The sequence below is a fragment of the Tamandua tetradactyla genome, chromosome 18 (assembly GCF_023851605.1).
Source record: "Tamandua tetradactyla isolate mTamTet1 chromosome 18, mTamTet1.pri, whole genome shotgun sequence".
Lineage (NCBI taxonomy): Eukaryota > Metazoa > Chordata > Mammalia > Pilosa > Myrmecophagidae > Tamandua > Tamandua tetradactyla.
The window spans coordinates 8,943,042-8,958,309 of record NC_135344.1 but is presented as its reverse complement, the minus strand read 5'-3'; the positions used below and the strand labels follow the sequence as shown (position 1 = coordinate 8,958,309).

General features: G+C 37.4%; 1 pseudogene; it reads left to right on the top strand.

Annotated features, from left to right (window-relative positions):
• The first annotated feature begins 964 nt into the window (after positions 1 to 964).
• On the top strand, positions 965 to 1,695 carry LOC143662730 (neuropeptide Y receptor type 1 pseudogene; annotated as a pseudogene).
• The last annotated feature ends 13,573 nt before the right edge of the window (positions 1,696 to 15,268 follow it).

The window sequence follows — 15,268 nt, the reverse complement described above, 5'->3', positions numbered from 1 at the left end:
AATGAAGGAAGGAAGGGTTATTGGGCTGAACTGATTTACTTCAAAATAGGAAATGAGTTTTCGCTAGAAAGTCCTAAGGAAGAATTATCTTTAGGGAGGAAAATACTTTAAAATCTTTATAATTTTCTGAATGGAAATCTCATCCTTCAAATTCCAAATGAGATCAAAATATGTATGCTTTAAGTGAAGAGGCTATCATTTGACTTACTCTCTTTCTAAAGTATTTCACACTTCATAGGTGTGTTCGCAGAATTATTACGAGCAACAGGTTCCCAGTAAGATGCCTGGTTCCAGGAGCCTCATTTTCTGCCTTCTCTATTCATTAGCTCCTTGCTGCTGTAATTGAAAGTGCTTCTTCCAGCCATCTGTCAACATGTTCACACCCTAACCTCTCTGGCAAGCTTTAAACTACTTCTGCACAGGATTTGTATGTAGTCCAGATGCTCTCAGAGTTTCAGATGTAAACCAGCATCCGAATAATTACAGGAGCTTCAGCCACAGCCATTACATAAAATAAAGAATGTAGAGAGTATATTTGCAAAGAGCTCATAAAGAATGTAGAGAGTACATTTGCAAAGAGCTCATTCATCATGTAAAATCACCCCTAGAGCGGATTCTGCAGAACTAGCATTGAGAATAGGAAGTAAGAGGTGAGTCTTGATAACCGCAAGACTAATAAAATTTGCTAGCTATCAAAATTTTGTTAAAAGACAAGTGGTAATCTTTAGGATTTAAGCAGGAGAAGTGCCAGCTAATCTCTTCTCCCCGCCCCTCTCTTCCCATTACCACTTTTCCCTTTTTGATAAACTGGGGTGAAAAAGACGAATCCAAGAGAGGATTGTCCAGTTAAAATGAATTAGGAATTCAGAATAACTCTGGTAAATGGATTCCAATATGGGGAGTAAGAATATGCTGAACACTTGACCTGCTTTGAAGGTCCGTTTGTCTAAAGTAATTTATAACAACCAAACCAATCAAAATGAACTCAACATTACTTTCTCAGGTTGGAAATCATTCGGTCCACTATAATTTTTCAGAGAATAATTCCCAGTTTTTGGCTTTTGAAAATGATGTTTGCCATCTGCCCTGGGCCATGAGATTTACATTAGCTTTTGCTTATGAAGCTGTGATAATTCTTGGGGTCTCTGGAAACCTGACCTTGCTCATAATCATCTTGAAACAAAAGGAAATGAGAAATGTTACCCACATCCTGATGGTGAACTTTTCCTTCTCAGACTTGCTTTTTTGCGATCATGTTTCTCCCCTTCACTTTTATCTACACATTAATGGGCCATTGAATTTCTGGTGAGGCGATGCGCAGGTCGAATCCTTTTGTGCAATGTATTTCAATCACTTGTCCATTTTCTCTCTGGTTCTCATTGCGGTGTAATGAAATCAGTTGATAATCAACCCCAGAGGATAGAGACTAAATAATAGGCATGCTTACGTAGGTATTGCTGTCATTTGGGTCCTTGTTGTGGCTACTTCTCTGCCCTTCCTGATCTGTCAAGTATTGATCGATGAGCCATTCCAAAATGTAACACTTGACGCATTCAAGAACAAGTATGTATGCTTTGATAAATTTCTATCAGACTCTCATAAGCTGTCTTAACCACACTCCTCTTGGTGCTGCAGTATTTTGGCCCACTCTTTTTTCTATTTATTTGCTACTTCAAAATATATATATATATATAGGTAGATAGATAGATAGATAGATAGATGAGCTGACCTCATGCTCTCTGTACACTAATGTCTGGGTGTCTGGGTAGGCCTCCTTCCCTGATTTTCGGAAGACACTACTCCAGGCACCACCCCGTCCTTGAAATCTAGTGCTCAGGTTCCAGGCTCCCTTTTCTCCCGTGTAAAAGGTATAAGTTGTCACAATAAAAATTTTATTTAATTTATTCATAGTTCTAGAAGAATGAGAAGAGGCAAAAATCAATCAATTCCCTAGCAAGTTCTAATCACGGGGCTACAAATGGCTATTTGTATCAACAAAATGACTTTAAAGTAGCACATCCTAAATATGAGATACACTGTCTACACACTAATGTCCCAAGAGAGGAAAAATAATCCTACTTACTTTACCTGAAAATATCATCTGCCTGTGGTTCTGACATTTGTAATTTCATTCATTCATTCAACCATTATTCAGCTGGCACTCCCAGGAACTGTGATAGTTACGGCAGCAAAAATTATGTTGCACCAACCATCAAGAGGCAATATACTATTTTTTGGAGAAGCAGCATGCCCCAAGTTTTTGTACCATGTTTAAAACTAAATGCCAATGCACTCAATGATCTCCATGAAACCTTCTTTTGAAACAGCATCATCTGCCATATATTGCCACACAGCACAAGAAGGGTACATGGGAACAAGAGAGCTTAATTGTCTCTCTCCTGGAAACCTTTGTGGGTATCTCTACATAATTTTGGGCAGGGAAACATCTCATCACAGCTTGGAAGACAGTGACAGCAAATGGTTTCATTTTCATTTTGTGAAACTCTATCCTTTCCATGAAGTTAGAGGCACTTTCCTCCTGGCCCTCTCTTTTATCACCTTATCCCTAAAAACTGTATAATGACTGCTTTATTCAGTAAATTTGGTTAGTCCCTGTATTAGTTTGTTAAGCTGCCAGAATGCAATATACCATAAATGGGATTTCTTTTTAAAAAGATAATTTATTAAGTTACAAGTTTACAGTTAGAAAGTTGGGAAAATGTCCCAACTAAGGCACCAACAACAGTTTACCTTCACTAAAGAAAAGCTGATGATCCAGGGGAGAAAGTCTCCCTGTAGACATGGGAGATGACTCCCAGGGATGAATCTGGACCTGGGATCAACAATTTCATCCTGACCAAAGGAGGGAAAAGAAGTGTAACTAATAAAGTACATGTGACAGACAGGATTCCAATAGAGTCGAGGGGCTACTCTGGAGGTCACTCTATAGCAAGTTCAGTTAGACATTGATACCTATAATAACTTGCCAAACCCCAACGAGGACCATTCCAGCCAATCCTAAAGAACACCTAGGGCAATATATAAGATTCCACAAGGGTTCCAGGCACTAGAGTAACTTTCCAGAAACGCACAACCTCCAGAGGGGTCCCTGTGTCCAGATAAGTCATGAAACCTAGAGGGCCCAGCCTCTCCAGAACATCAGATAGTTCCATCTCCCTACCCCATATTAGTGACAAACCCTTCCAATATGAAAAATTTAGAATGGCCACAGCCCAAACACCCCTCAAGAGAGGGATGGAAAGATCAAAGGTGATGGTAGAGTTATACAGAGAAGATAGGATTTCACAAGTGAATATGAATGCTGAATCATTAGATTGATACCTTTTTTAGTGTTCAGTAACTTAGAGCAGCTAGAAGTAAAAACCCAAAATTGTGGAATTATATAACCCATGTCAAACTCCAAAATAAGTTCTACAACTAATTGTGGCGCTGTGCTGTGAAATTTATTGCTTTTTTGCATATATGTTATTTTTCACCAAAAAAAGAAAAAAAGTTGATTGTGACGATTAAAAAAAAAATATTTAAGCCCTCTAGCCTCCTATATTCTGGAGCAGCTAGAAGGAAAAATCTGAGAGGATTGTATGGTAACCCATGACAAACTCTGGGATCTGTCCTGTAACTGCTTGTTAAAGAGTTCTTTGAAAACTATTGCTCTTTTCTTTCGTTGCTTTGTATATATGTTATACTATACAATAAAAAAGTTAAAAAAAGAAAAAAGAAAAAATAGAAAGGCTGCTGCTGTCCGGAACACCTCTGTCAGTTCGAAAGGCCCACGGCGCCATCTACTAGGTCTCTCTCCTGACTTCTCCAGTGGGTTTTCCTTCTGCCTCTCCAGAAGCCTCTGGCTGTGAGGGCTCTGTCAGTTCTGTTCTTCAAGCATGTGCATCAGCTCTGCTCTCTTGGCTGTCTCCAAATTGTTTCCTCTATTAAATGACTGGGTAGAGTTACATCTCCATCTAATCAAAAGGTCACATCCACAGTTGGGTGTGTCACATCTCCATGGAGATGGTCTAATCAAAAGTTTCCACCCTGCAATACTGAATCAGGAGTAAAAGAAGTGGCTGCTCCCCCAAGATTGGATCAGGATTCAAATATGGCTTTTCTGGGATGCATGATACATTCAAACTGGCAAGTCCCTCTCCTTTCTTACCCAGTTTACCTGTGATTCTTCTCCATTCTCTTTTCTCAAACTGAATTTTAAACCCTGAACCTTGAAAGCAGGATTGAAAAAAGCATTGGTAAAATCATCAAATCCAAATTTCCTCTAAGTGCTAATGGCAATCCTACATTTAAAATGCAGGCGGTTATACACTGGTTGGAATTTCTCGAGTGGGAAACTCACCACATAAAAATAAAATGTAGTCATCGATCAAAACTACCAATACACGAGAAAACCCTTCCTTATGCTGAAGTGCCTCCTATATTTAATTTTCATCTTTCCCAGGCATGCACTTTTGAAGCTGTACCACAGAACTTGAATTTGTCCTCTTAGAGCATTTTAAAAATTTAGACAAAGAAATTATGTTTCTCCCGTATCTAATTCTCTTGGAGTAAAATGTTCCCAATTATTTCCATGATCTTCTGAAATGCATCGTTATCATTCTCCACAGCCCACTGCAGTGTCCGCGCCTGAGCCTCAGGGTGAGGGAAAAGGCTCACTCCTTCTTACCTCAGACAGTGGAGAGGCGCTATAAAGATGGGTCCGGAAATGGGGAAGGGAGACACCTCCAACCAAACAGCCACACATTAGGGCCATGGAGAAAACAATGGGGGACAGAACATGAGGAGGCAAGAACCCCAGCACACTAAGACCTACCGGCCACACTGCTTCACAATCTGGGGGTGGAACGACTAGTCTACACTGATTCTTTTTTAGCCTCTTTTTTCTTTTCTCTTTAGTGCTGCCTTCCACCCTTCAGGGCTTCTGTCGTTCACCAACAGCCCTCAGATTCTGCTCTTGCAACGCAACCCTTCCAACTTCAAACGGCCTCAGAGAGAATGTCAATCAATAAAATGTGCCACTTTGGACACATATTGATAGTAACTCGTTAAACTTTTCAATTTCTCCAAAATAAAGGGGAGACAAGTGCGTAGTTCCAGATATTTTCTCTTCTTGACAGTTATGGCCTGGAGGGGGGAGGGGGGCACACCTTTCACATGGTGATTTCCCAGAAGAGGCCTGAACACCCCACACCACATCTAAAGAAACCAGAAAGATTTATAGCAGATCTAACACCATCTGTCAACAGAAGAAAATAACAGCAAACAAGGCCAAGAGACAATAAGAGAAATGATCCTCAGCATGTTGTTTTTTCCTGTTCTCTTTTCTTACTCAAGTGGCCCCTTTGAGAAGAGGCTTCACTCCCTCTGTGGACTGTCACCCAGTTCACTCTAACTCTCATTTAGGAAAACACGAGCACCCATCAGAACCAGAGACATATGCTATATCCCAGAGAACTAACGGACACATGATAATTGCATTTTTGTCCTTTTCTGAAACTCCTCACTACCTCATATTGTGCCCATAACATCTTTGACAACATGGCCTTGCTCTGAGGGAAGAATTCACAAACATTCCTTTCTTCAACCAATGCCTACAAAATGGTACGTTAATTTGGCTCCAGGGTGACACCTCAACAGTCACGATTTTCACCCATTTTGTTAAGAACAATGTATTACTTATGAAAATGTTGATAATGATTCCAAATGCACCTCACTTTTTAGAAATGTAGCAACAGCAAGAGTTTTATACCATTTTCTTCTCAAGAAGTTGATGTGATAAGATGTACTTAATGTACTGTATTTCCAAAGTTTTGACATCTATTCCTTCAAGTCAATGAAATGATTTTTAAGAATAACATCTTCAGGTAGACCTCAAGCTCATGTATCCCCGAAACAAGAAAAGCCAACTCTACCCAAAGAAAGTAGAAAAAGATTTAGAGCAAAAGATTTACAGAAAATTCACTATAAAATTATTTTAAGTAGAAAGTTCTCAGTGTAATTAACATGAGATTAATTTGCAAACCTTTCAAGGCCATTCCCTTAGACTTAGTGACTAACACCTAAGCCATACTTTAGCATCTTGAACTGTTTTAAAATTCCTTACTATGTATTCTATTAAATATGTGAGTGAGAGGAGGCCCCCTCATGCTTACCTCTTTCTACTGGTAACATGGTAACTGGAGTCCTTGACTCAGAATCACAAAATTCAGACCAGATCCAAATGAAGACCATTTTCCCCTTATTTCTGTAGGCCAGACATGGGCACTCAGGAAGTCTGTCTGTGTGTTGGCATTTCCAAGATCTGCCTCCAGCCCAGGGCATGCTACTCTGGCATCCTAAAGGAGCAAAGTTCCATTCCATTCCAGTAATTTATATTTGTTGGGCAGGAGGGAACAAGACATCTTTCATAGAACTACTTGACATAACTTAAATATCCAAATTATTTCCTGACCCATAGGAAGATCTGTTTCAGAAAAATCACTCCATTTGCTCCTCTCCCCTACTTTTTCAACCATAGGGAAATACCTGAATTGAACACCCTAATTCCTTGGGCAGTGGTTTTCCACTGGGGATGATATTGCCCTCCAAAGGACATATGGCAATGTCTGGAGACATTTTTGGTTGTTATAACTGTGGGGTGCTACTGGCACCTAGTAAGTAAAGTCCACAGATATGCTAAACATCCTAAACCACACAGGATGGCCCCCAAAACACAAAATTTACCTAGCCCAGAATATTAATAGAGCTGAAGTTGAGAAACTGAAACTGTGATGTAAAGTGATCAACTAAGCCTGGTTTTCCTAAGACTTTCCTGGTTTTAGCTCTGAAAACCCTATATCCTGGGGACCCCTCAGTCCTAGAAAAACCAGGACAAAGAGTCACCCTAAAACACATCTGAGTCCTTTTCAGACTAAACTCTGGTAGCCCAAAGAGGGCTAATATTGATAACATTCTTTAGTAATATTTCCACTCCATCAAGGGCTACCATCACTGAAAAGTCAGTACCAACTCATTGCTTTTTTGTGACATTAGGAGGAAAGCCAAAGAAAACATCAAAGGGAAAGGCCACAAGGTGAAGGAAAGAACAGTGCTCTCTAATGAACCGATGTTGTCCCTGATGATTGTCTGTCTTCTTGCAGATCCCCGTATATCTGAGGTTCATGGTGTCTGGTTATTATATGCTCTATCCTTCCTCATATCTGTAATGTATGGGTCCCTCATTTGTTGAAATCAGAATTTCTAGTTTATGCCTTTATCTCCTTCCCACCAATTCTTCCCTTTACCTTAATAATTTTAATTGTGTAACACCCTGCTTCTCATCTCCAAAGACTTAAATAATCTACTGTAGTCATTTGGCTTTATTTCCAGTCTAGACTTTGTTGAGATAAGAAATTCTGAAACCATTGTTTAGATATCCCAATATTGACCAAAACTGTCGTATCTTTTCTGGTTGTTTGGTAGACCAATGTCTCCCAAATATCCCCTATGATAAGTATCATCTCAGTTACTCATGAATAATAAAAATATGCAATTATCATTCCAGTCCTGCTCAATCAAAGTTTCTAATGAAGAGACCTGAGAAGTTATACATTAAACAATCGTCTCAAGTGAACTTTATCATTCGGCAAGTTCGGTATATTCATTCTACATCTGTTATGTTTTCTTCATCTGGACCTCTTTCTTAGCATGCTGATTCTCAATCTTAACTATACATTAGAATCACCTAGTCCATCCCATATAAATTGAATTAAAATTTCTTCTGCTGGTGGGTCTCAAACATTGGAAGGTTTTTAGAACCACAGCTGATTATAATGTGCAGCCAAGTCAGAGAGACAAGATTAAACTACTCATCTCTTTTCTTTCCCCCTATCTATCAGCTCCATCTCCTCTCTCTTACTTATTTAGCTTAGATTCCATGGACCATCATTTCAATAAGTTTCTTGGCAATATTTTGAAACCATTATCCCTTTGTGTTTTTATCTACTAATGTGCCCAAACTTTGAACCTGGACTATAGAACAGTGATTTAGGAATTTTAGAAAACCAATTCATCAACCACCCTAAGCCTGAATTTCCCTAAACAAGAGATTTTTTAAAATGTGATCTCCAGACCAGAAGTATAAGCATTGCCATTATACGTATGTATAAGCAATACATAGTTGTATAAGCAAATTATTGTATAATATTGCATAAGCAAATACAATAGTTGTATAAGCAAACTATTAACCTGAGTTCTTATTAGCCACTACAACATGTCTGGCTTTCTGGAAAAACCTAAAAGACATACCGAAAGGCAAGAAAAAAAGAAAGCAGTCTAAAGGAACAAAGAAAATAAGAACCAGTTTAGATATGAAAGAAATGTTTGACAAAAAAATTTAAACAACTATGATTAATAGGTAAGGGATCTAGTGGAATAAGCAAACAATATGCCAAGATCTGATGGGCAGTGTTATAGAGATGAGAACTGTAACAGAAATGATGACTATCTTTCATGGGCTTCTCAGTAGACCGAACATGGCCAAGGAAAGAATCAGTGAGTTAAACACAGACCAATAGAAACTTCCAAAACTGAAAGGCAAAAATAGAAGATAATTTAAGGAAAAAAAAACAGAAGAGAACATCTAAAGCGATGGGGCAACTTCAAAAGGCTTTACATGTGCCTAATTGGAATACCAGAAAGAAAAGAGAGACGTGAGAAGAAAACTATTTGAATATCAGCTGAAAAATTTCCAAAATTCATGCAGACCCCAAACCACAGATCCAGGAATCACAGAGAACACCAAGCAAGAAAAAGAAGAAAATCTATGCCTAGGCAAAGCATATTCAAACTGCAGAAAACCAAAAACAATAAGGAAGTCTTGAAAGAACCCAAGGGAAAAAACACATTATCCAGAGAGGAACAAAGATAAGAATCTCATCAAACTGCCCTTCAGCAACCATGCAAACAAGAAAAGAATGGAGAGTGATATGAAAAATTTTGAAAAAAAAAAAAAAAAATCCAGTCCAGCAACCTAGAACTCTCCATCCAGTGAAATTACTCTTTGAAGGTTAAAGAAACAGGAAGTCTTTCTCAGACATGGAAACAATGAAGGAACTCACTGTCAGCCTACCTGCCCTGCAATAAATGTTCAAGTAAGTTTTTCAAGAAAGAAAAGAATTAATAATGCAAGTTAAGGACTCAAATCTACATAAGGAAGGGAAGAGCCTCAGAGAAGGAATGCATAAGGGCAAAATGAAGTCTCTTCACGTTCTTAAACCTAATTGATTTAAGAGATAAGCATCTGTTTACATTGTTAGCAGGAGTGATGGAGCAGGTGATTAGAGCACATGGAGAAATCACATCAACAACACTTTGTCATGAGGCACAAGAGGGAGAACTGGGAAACACCCTGCCATAAACAGTAAACAGCTGTGCTGCACCTGAAGTTGTCCAGTGTTATATGAAGGTGGACATAGATGAGCTAAACCTCAATAACACCGACTAAAAATGTGAGAACTTTAAGTCACTGAAAGAAAAAAGAGATGGAGTCATACAATGCAGGAGCTTTCCCTAGCTCCCGCCTGGGGTCTTCCTCACAGCGAGAGGGGGAACTCGGTAGCCGACTGGTCCCGGGGGCTCGAAGGTCCGGAGGGCGCATGAGACGAAGAAGGACACACGGGAACTGATGGGGCTGGCAAGGCGTCACGCACCAGAACGTTTATTAGCGGAAGTACAGAGCTTTATATAGTGGCGAGGTGGAAATAGGGAGGGGCCAGGGGAGGCGCGCTGCGTGATTGGTGAGGAGGCTAAGGGGTGGCAGCGAGGGCTTGGGTCAGCTGAGAGCAGAAAGATCCAATGGGATAGCTTGAATATGTTGCTAGGCAGAGAGCTAGAGGAACGGGCCGAAATTACATCCGGCAATACAATGTTCAATAGGAAACAGAAAATATAGAAAAAGAGGGGGTGGGAAGATACAAAAAAACATGTAAAAAAATAAAAAACAGTTACAGATATATGAATATCATCCAACTCTATCAATAATAGCTTTAATTGTGAAAGATCTGAATATACCAATTAAAAGTCAGAGATTGTCTCAGCGGATGAGTACAACAACCACATGTCGACTATAAGAATCCTACCTTAACTATAAAGACCCAGATAGGCTAAAATAAAGTGACATGGAGACACATCCCATGATAAAACTAATTTTAAAAAAGCAGGAACACCTAAGTAATTTTGACAAAAGCAGGCTTCAAAACAAAAACAATGTTCAGGGATAAAGAAGACCATTACACAATGATAAAGGAAGGGGATGTTACTGGAGAAGACGTAACAATCCTAAATGTGTATGCACCCAACAACAAAATGTCAAGACACATAAGGCAGAAACTGACAGAATGCAAAGGATAAAGAGACAAATACACTGTTGTTGGAGCTGTCAGTACCCCCGTTACGTGATTGACAGGGCACACAGGCAGAAAATCAGTAAGCATATAGCTAACCTGAAGAGCGCTGTAAATCAACTCGATCTAGTTGATATTTATAGAATATTCCATTTAAACATGACCAACTAGACATTCATTTCAAGCTCACATTAAACATTCACCAATATAGGCCACATTATGGGATAATAAAACACTCCTTAAGAATATAGATTGTAAAAAGTGTTTTCTCAGACCACATAAGAATTGAACTAGAAATCAATAACAAAAAGATAGCTGAAAAATCTTCAAATATTAGGAAACTGAACAATACACTTCTAAGTAACATACATATGGGTCAAAAAAAAGTCTCAAGAGAAGTTAAAAATATTTTTAACTAAATTTAAATAAATGTCCAAAATATTAAAAGTTGTGGGATGAGAAAAATCAGAGCTTTGAGGAAAAATTATTGCAATAAAGCCATAAATTAGAAAAGAAGAAATATCTAAAATCAATAACCTAAACCTTAAGAATCTAGATAAAAATATCAATTTAATCCTAAAACATGCATAAATAAAATAAAATTAAAAATACAGCATGCTTCAAATACACTGAAAACTGTCAAACCATGGAGAAAAATCAATAAAACTAAAATCTTGTTCTGTGAAAAGTAAAATGAAATTTATAAATCTCTAGGCAGACTAACCAAGAAATAAAATGAAAAGATGCAAATTACCAATACCAGAAATAAAAGAAAGTTCACCACAACTAAGCCTATGAACATCAGAAGATAATAAAGGAATATAATAAAGAACTATGTCCAAATTTTCATAACAGATGAAATGGACCAATTCTTTGAATGATCAAAATTATCAAAACTCATACCTGGAAAAATAGATTATTTGAGTAGTAGGTCTATATCTATTAAAGAAATTGAATCAATAATAACTTTTTAAAAAGAGAAAGCATGAAGTCAGGATGTTTCCACTGATAAAATCCATCGAACACTGAAATTATCTACAATCTACTCCAGAAAATAGAATTGAGGGATAACTTCCTATTTTCTGAGGCAAGAATTATCCTAATATCACAGCTAGTCAAAGACTTCACAAGAAAGGGAAAAATACAGACCTATGTTTCTTGTGAATAAAGATGCAAAATCTTCAAGAAAATAATAGCAAATTGAATCCAACAATGTTTAAAAAAATTAAACACCATGACCAAATTGTGATTTATTCCAGCTGTGCAAGTTTGGCTCAACATCCAAAATCGATCAGTGTAATATATCGTATCAAAGTTGAAAGAAGAAAAATCATATAATCATAATAAATGATGCAGTAAAAGCATTTGACAAAATCCAACAAGTATTCATGTTTTAAAAAAAACTCAACAAATTAAAAACAGAAAGTTGCCCAAATCAGAATTATACTGGAATTTCTAGTTAGTGCAATAAGACAAGAAAAGGAAATAAAACATATAGATTGGGGACTGTGAAATAAGTTTGTCTTTATTTACAGGTGATATGGCTGGCTTTATAGAACAATAATAGGATCTATCAAGAAAAAAATCCTTCTAGAACCAATAAGGGGATACAGTAACATTGCAGAACATAAGGTTAACATTAAAAAATCAATTTGCTTTCTTATATGCTAGAAATTTACAATTAGAATTTGATATTAAAATTACTATCAGCATAGCATGACTAAAAGGAAATACTGTAGTATAAATCTAATAAAATATGTACAAGATCTATATATGGAAAACTATATAACTCCTATAAAGAAATCAAAGATGGCATAGATAAAAGGAGTGATATTCTGTTTTTATGAATTGGAAAACTCAAAATGTTAAAATGTTAATTTTTCCCACATGCGTTTATATATTAGAAATCTATAAGCAAAAGAGCCTTCAAAATTCTATGTTTGGGACATTGTAAACTGCAATCCTTAAGTAATTTTGCTCCATTACTGTGTAGCAATTTGCAACTAATTGCACTAACTGAACACAAGAATAAAGCATAAGAAACGGTAGGTTCTTGTTCACTCTACAGAGAGAAACTCAAAAGTCAGCATCTTTCTACAATCCAGAAAATGTTCTTATGCTGACAAGTTTAACAGTGCAGGACGCTTTTCTCATAAATAATATCTTTATCTTCTTGGCAATGTCTCCCTTTTCCAGATGAATATCACCAGAGTATTTGAACAAATCTGGGAGGGCATATGATTCTTGCCCCTTAGAATAGTAAAATCAATTCAACTGTATGTGGAGTAAGACCCACTTAATTCACTAGGTTATTATGAGTTAAACAAACCATAGTTGAAAATACATTATAAGTTCCATGGTAACAAATGAGTGTACAGTATAATGTCAGTTTCTTGAGTTTATCTCTTACTTCTGGAGTTGATAAATGAAATTATTCACGCCAAAGGAAAGATTTAAAACATATTCTTTAGTTTTGTTTTATATGGATTTTCAATATAAATTAGACTTTTAGGGATATTAGCCAATTGTTGAAAGTTTCCCATAGCATATCCATTTGCCCTTAACTTCAATATAAATTCAGGGAAAAAACATTACAAGATTTATGAAAAACAGGTATGATCAAATGCCCTTTTTATTAAATATTCAATCAAGTGTGTTAAAACTGTCAAAAGTAATGGATGGCAAACATACCAATTCACCACAGGCTATAAAAGGAATTTGACAGCATTGTAGCTATAGCAAGTTGAAAATATAAAATGCTGAAAGAAAACAAGCACATTACTGTTAACAGTCTTTGTGCAGAAACTTATATTTTGCTCTATGCTTCACAAATCCCATTTTTTTCTTCTTGCTGAAAGACTGAGAGAAGATCTAGCTTCAATTTAGGAAGTTCAATGACAGAAAAATATAACATTCCAAGGTACTTAAAGCAGTCACCTCATTGCTATCTAACATTTGCAACTAATCTCATATGGCCAGCACGAGTGCAGATGTAAAGATAAGGAACGGAGAATTTACATCTTATGACCCTGTAATCTTGTGAACCCTAGCTAGGGCTGCAAGGTTTTAAAAACAAAGATCTATAACAACGAGTAAATCTGAATTTCAGATAAACAAGCAGTTTTACATAAATATGTCCCAAGTGTTGCAAGTATGCCCCATGCAATTTTGAGACATGGTTACACTAAAAAAGGCATCATTTTTCTGAAATTCAAATTTAACAGGGTCTTCTGTATTTTTTTTTAAACTCAACATAGCCCACGTATTAATGGAGCAGCTCCAAGAATAAATATATTGTTCACCAAATGAGGAGAATTGGGAACATCTGATGATAAGGCAATCGAGGCAGAGCGTCACAGAAATCTGCCCGCACTCACGCATAAAGCACAGGAGATGCTCTGCTGCGGGGAGGACACCTGGCAGTTCAACCTTTAAGGCTTGAATTCTGTGGCCACCACTCTCCGTTTCTGAGCTTTGGCTGGTTCTGTCATCTTCCTTAGCCTCCGTTTATCATCTTTAAAGTGGGAATGACAACAACAACAGTAATAAATGCTTTGCTATTACCATGAAATTGCGCAAGGAAAATGCTATGATAAAAATATTTGTGCTGCTTCTTTTCTTTGCCATTCACGTTGGGAAGGGCTGGAAGGTGCCAGAGAGTCCAAAATGTATTCCCTTCTTAGTAAAATGTGTTTAAATGTTTGTCATTAGAACATTTCTTGGCTACAAAAGTTTTAATCCTTTTGAAAATGTAAATAATATCTTAGAGCAGCTAAAAGTAAAAACCTAGGATTGTGGAATTATAACCCATACCAAACTCTGAAGATCTGTTCTACAACTAATTGCTGTGCTGCACTTTGAAATGTATTGCTTTTTTGTATATGTTATTTTTCACAAAAAAAGAAAAAAAAGTTGATTGTGATGATAAGAAAAAAATATTTATTCCTTCTAGACTCCTACGTTCTGGAGCAGTTAGAAGGAAAAATCTGAGAGGATCGAATGGTAGCCCATGGCAAACTCTGGGATCTGTTCTCTAACTACTTGTTGAAGACTGCTTTGAAAACTATTGCTTTTTTCTCTCTTTTTGCTTTGTATATAACTTATATTATACAATAAAAAATATTTTTAAAAATGTGAATAGTACCCAAACTGATAACTCTTGATATAATCTTTGTGGAGGGAGGAGCCCAGATGATATTTGGGTCTGTACTGGGAGAAGTCATGATTTTATCGAAAACTGAAGCAAAAGGAGGAACTCAGGATGGAGAGGTGAGATGCTGGAAGAGAGACAAGCTTTGATTATCTTTTAATTTCCTCCTGCTCCTGTCCTTCTGCAACTATCAGAAGTGTGTTCAGAGGGTTTCATGGCTATTTTCATGCAGTTTTATTCTGTGAAAGATCTCAAAGAACCCAGGGGGAGCAGAGATCTGCCAACAGATCCATTCCTTCCTGGCCAGGGCTGCAGTCATGAGTTTCAAAACCATTTTAGAGGAGTGGCTCACTGCCTCTAGGTCAATTCAAGGTTAGTCTAGGATTCCATTCAATTACATCAGGACTTTATGCTGACCCTGGGGCTGTGTCTGGCAAAATTTTCAGGGTTTGGGATACATGAGCCAGCTGAGCACAGCAAGAGAAGTGAAGAGACATGGCCGAATTGTCAGAACTGAAACTAAGCTGCTGGAATTCCTTTTCTACCACTTCTGGTCTCTGGAGTGTGTGAATGTGTGTGCGTGTGTGAGTTCATGAGTGCATGTTTGTGCATCTGTGTACAGAATGTGTGTGTGTGTGCAGGGGTTGTATGCTAGTGAGATTCTTAAAGATTTGGGGCCACTGGTCCCCAAGAATATATAACAGTTCCATCA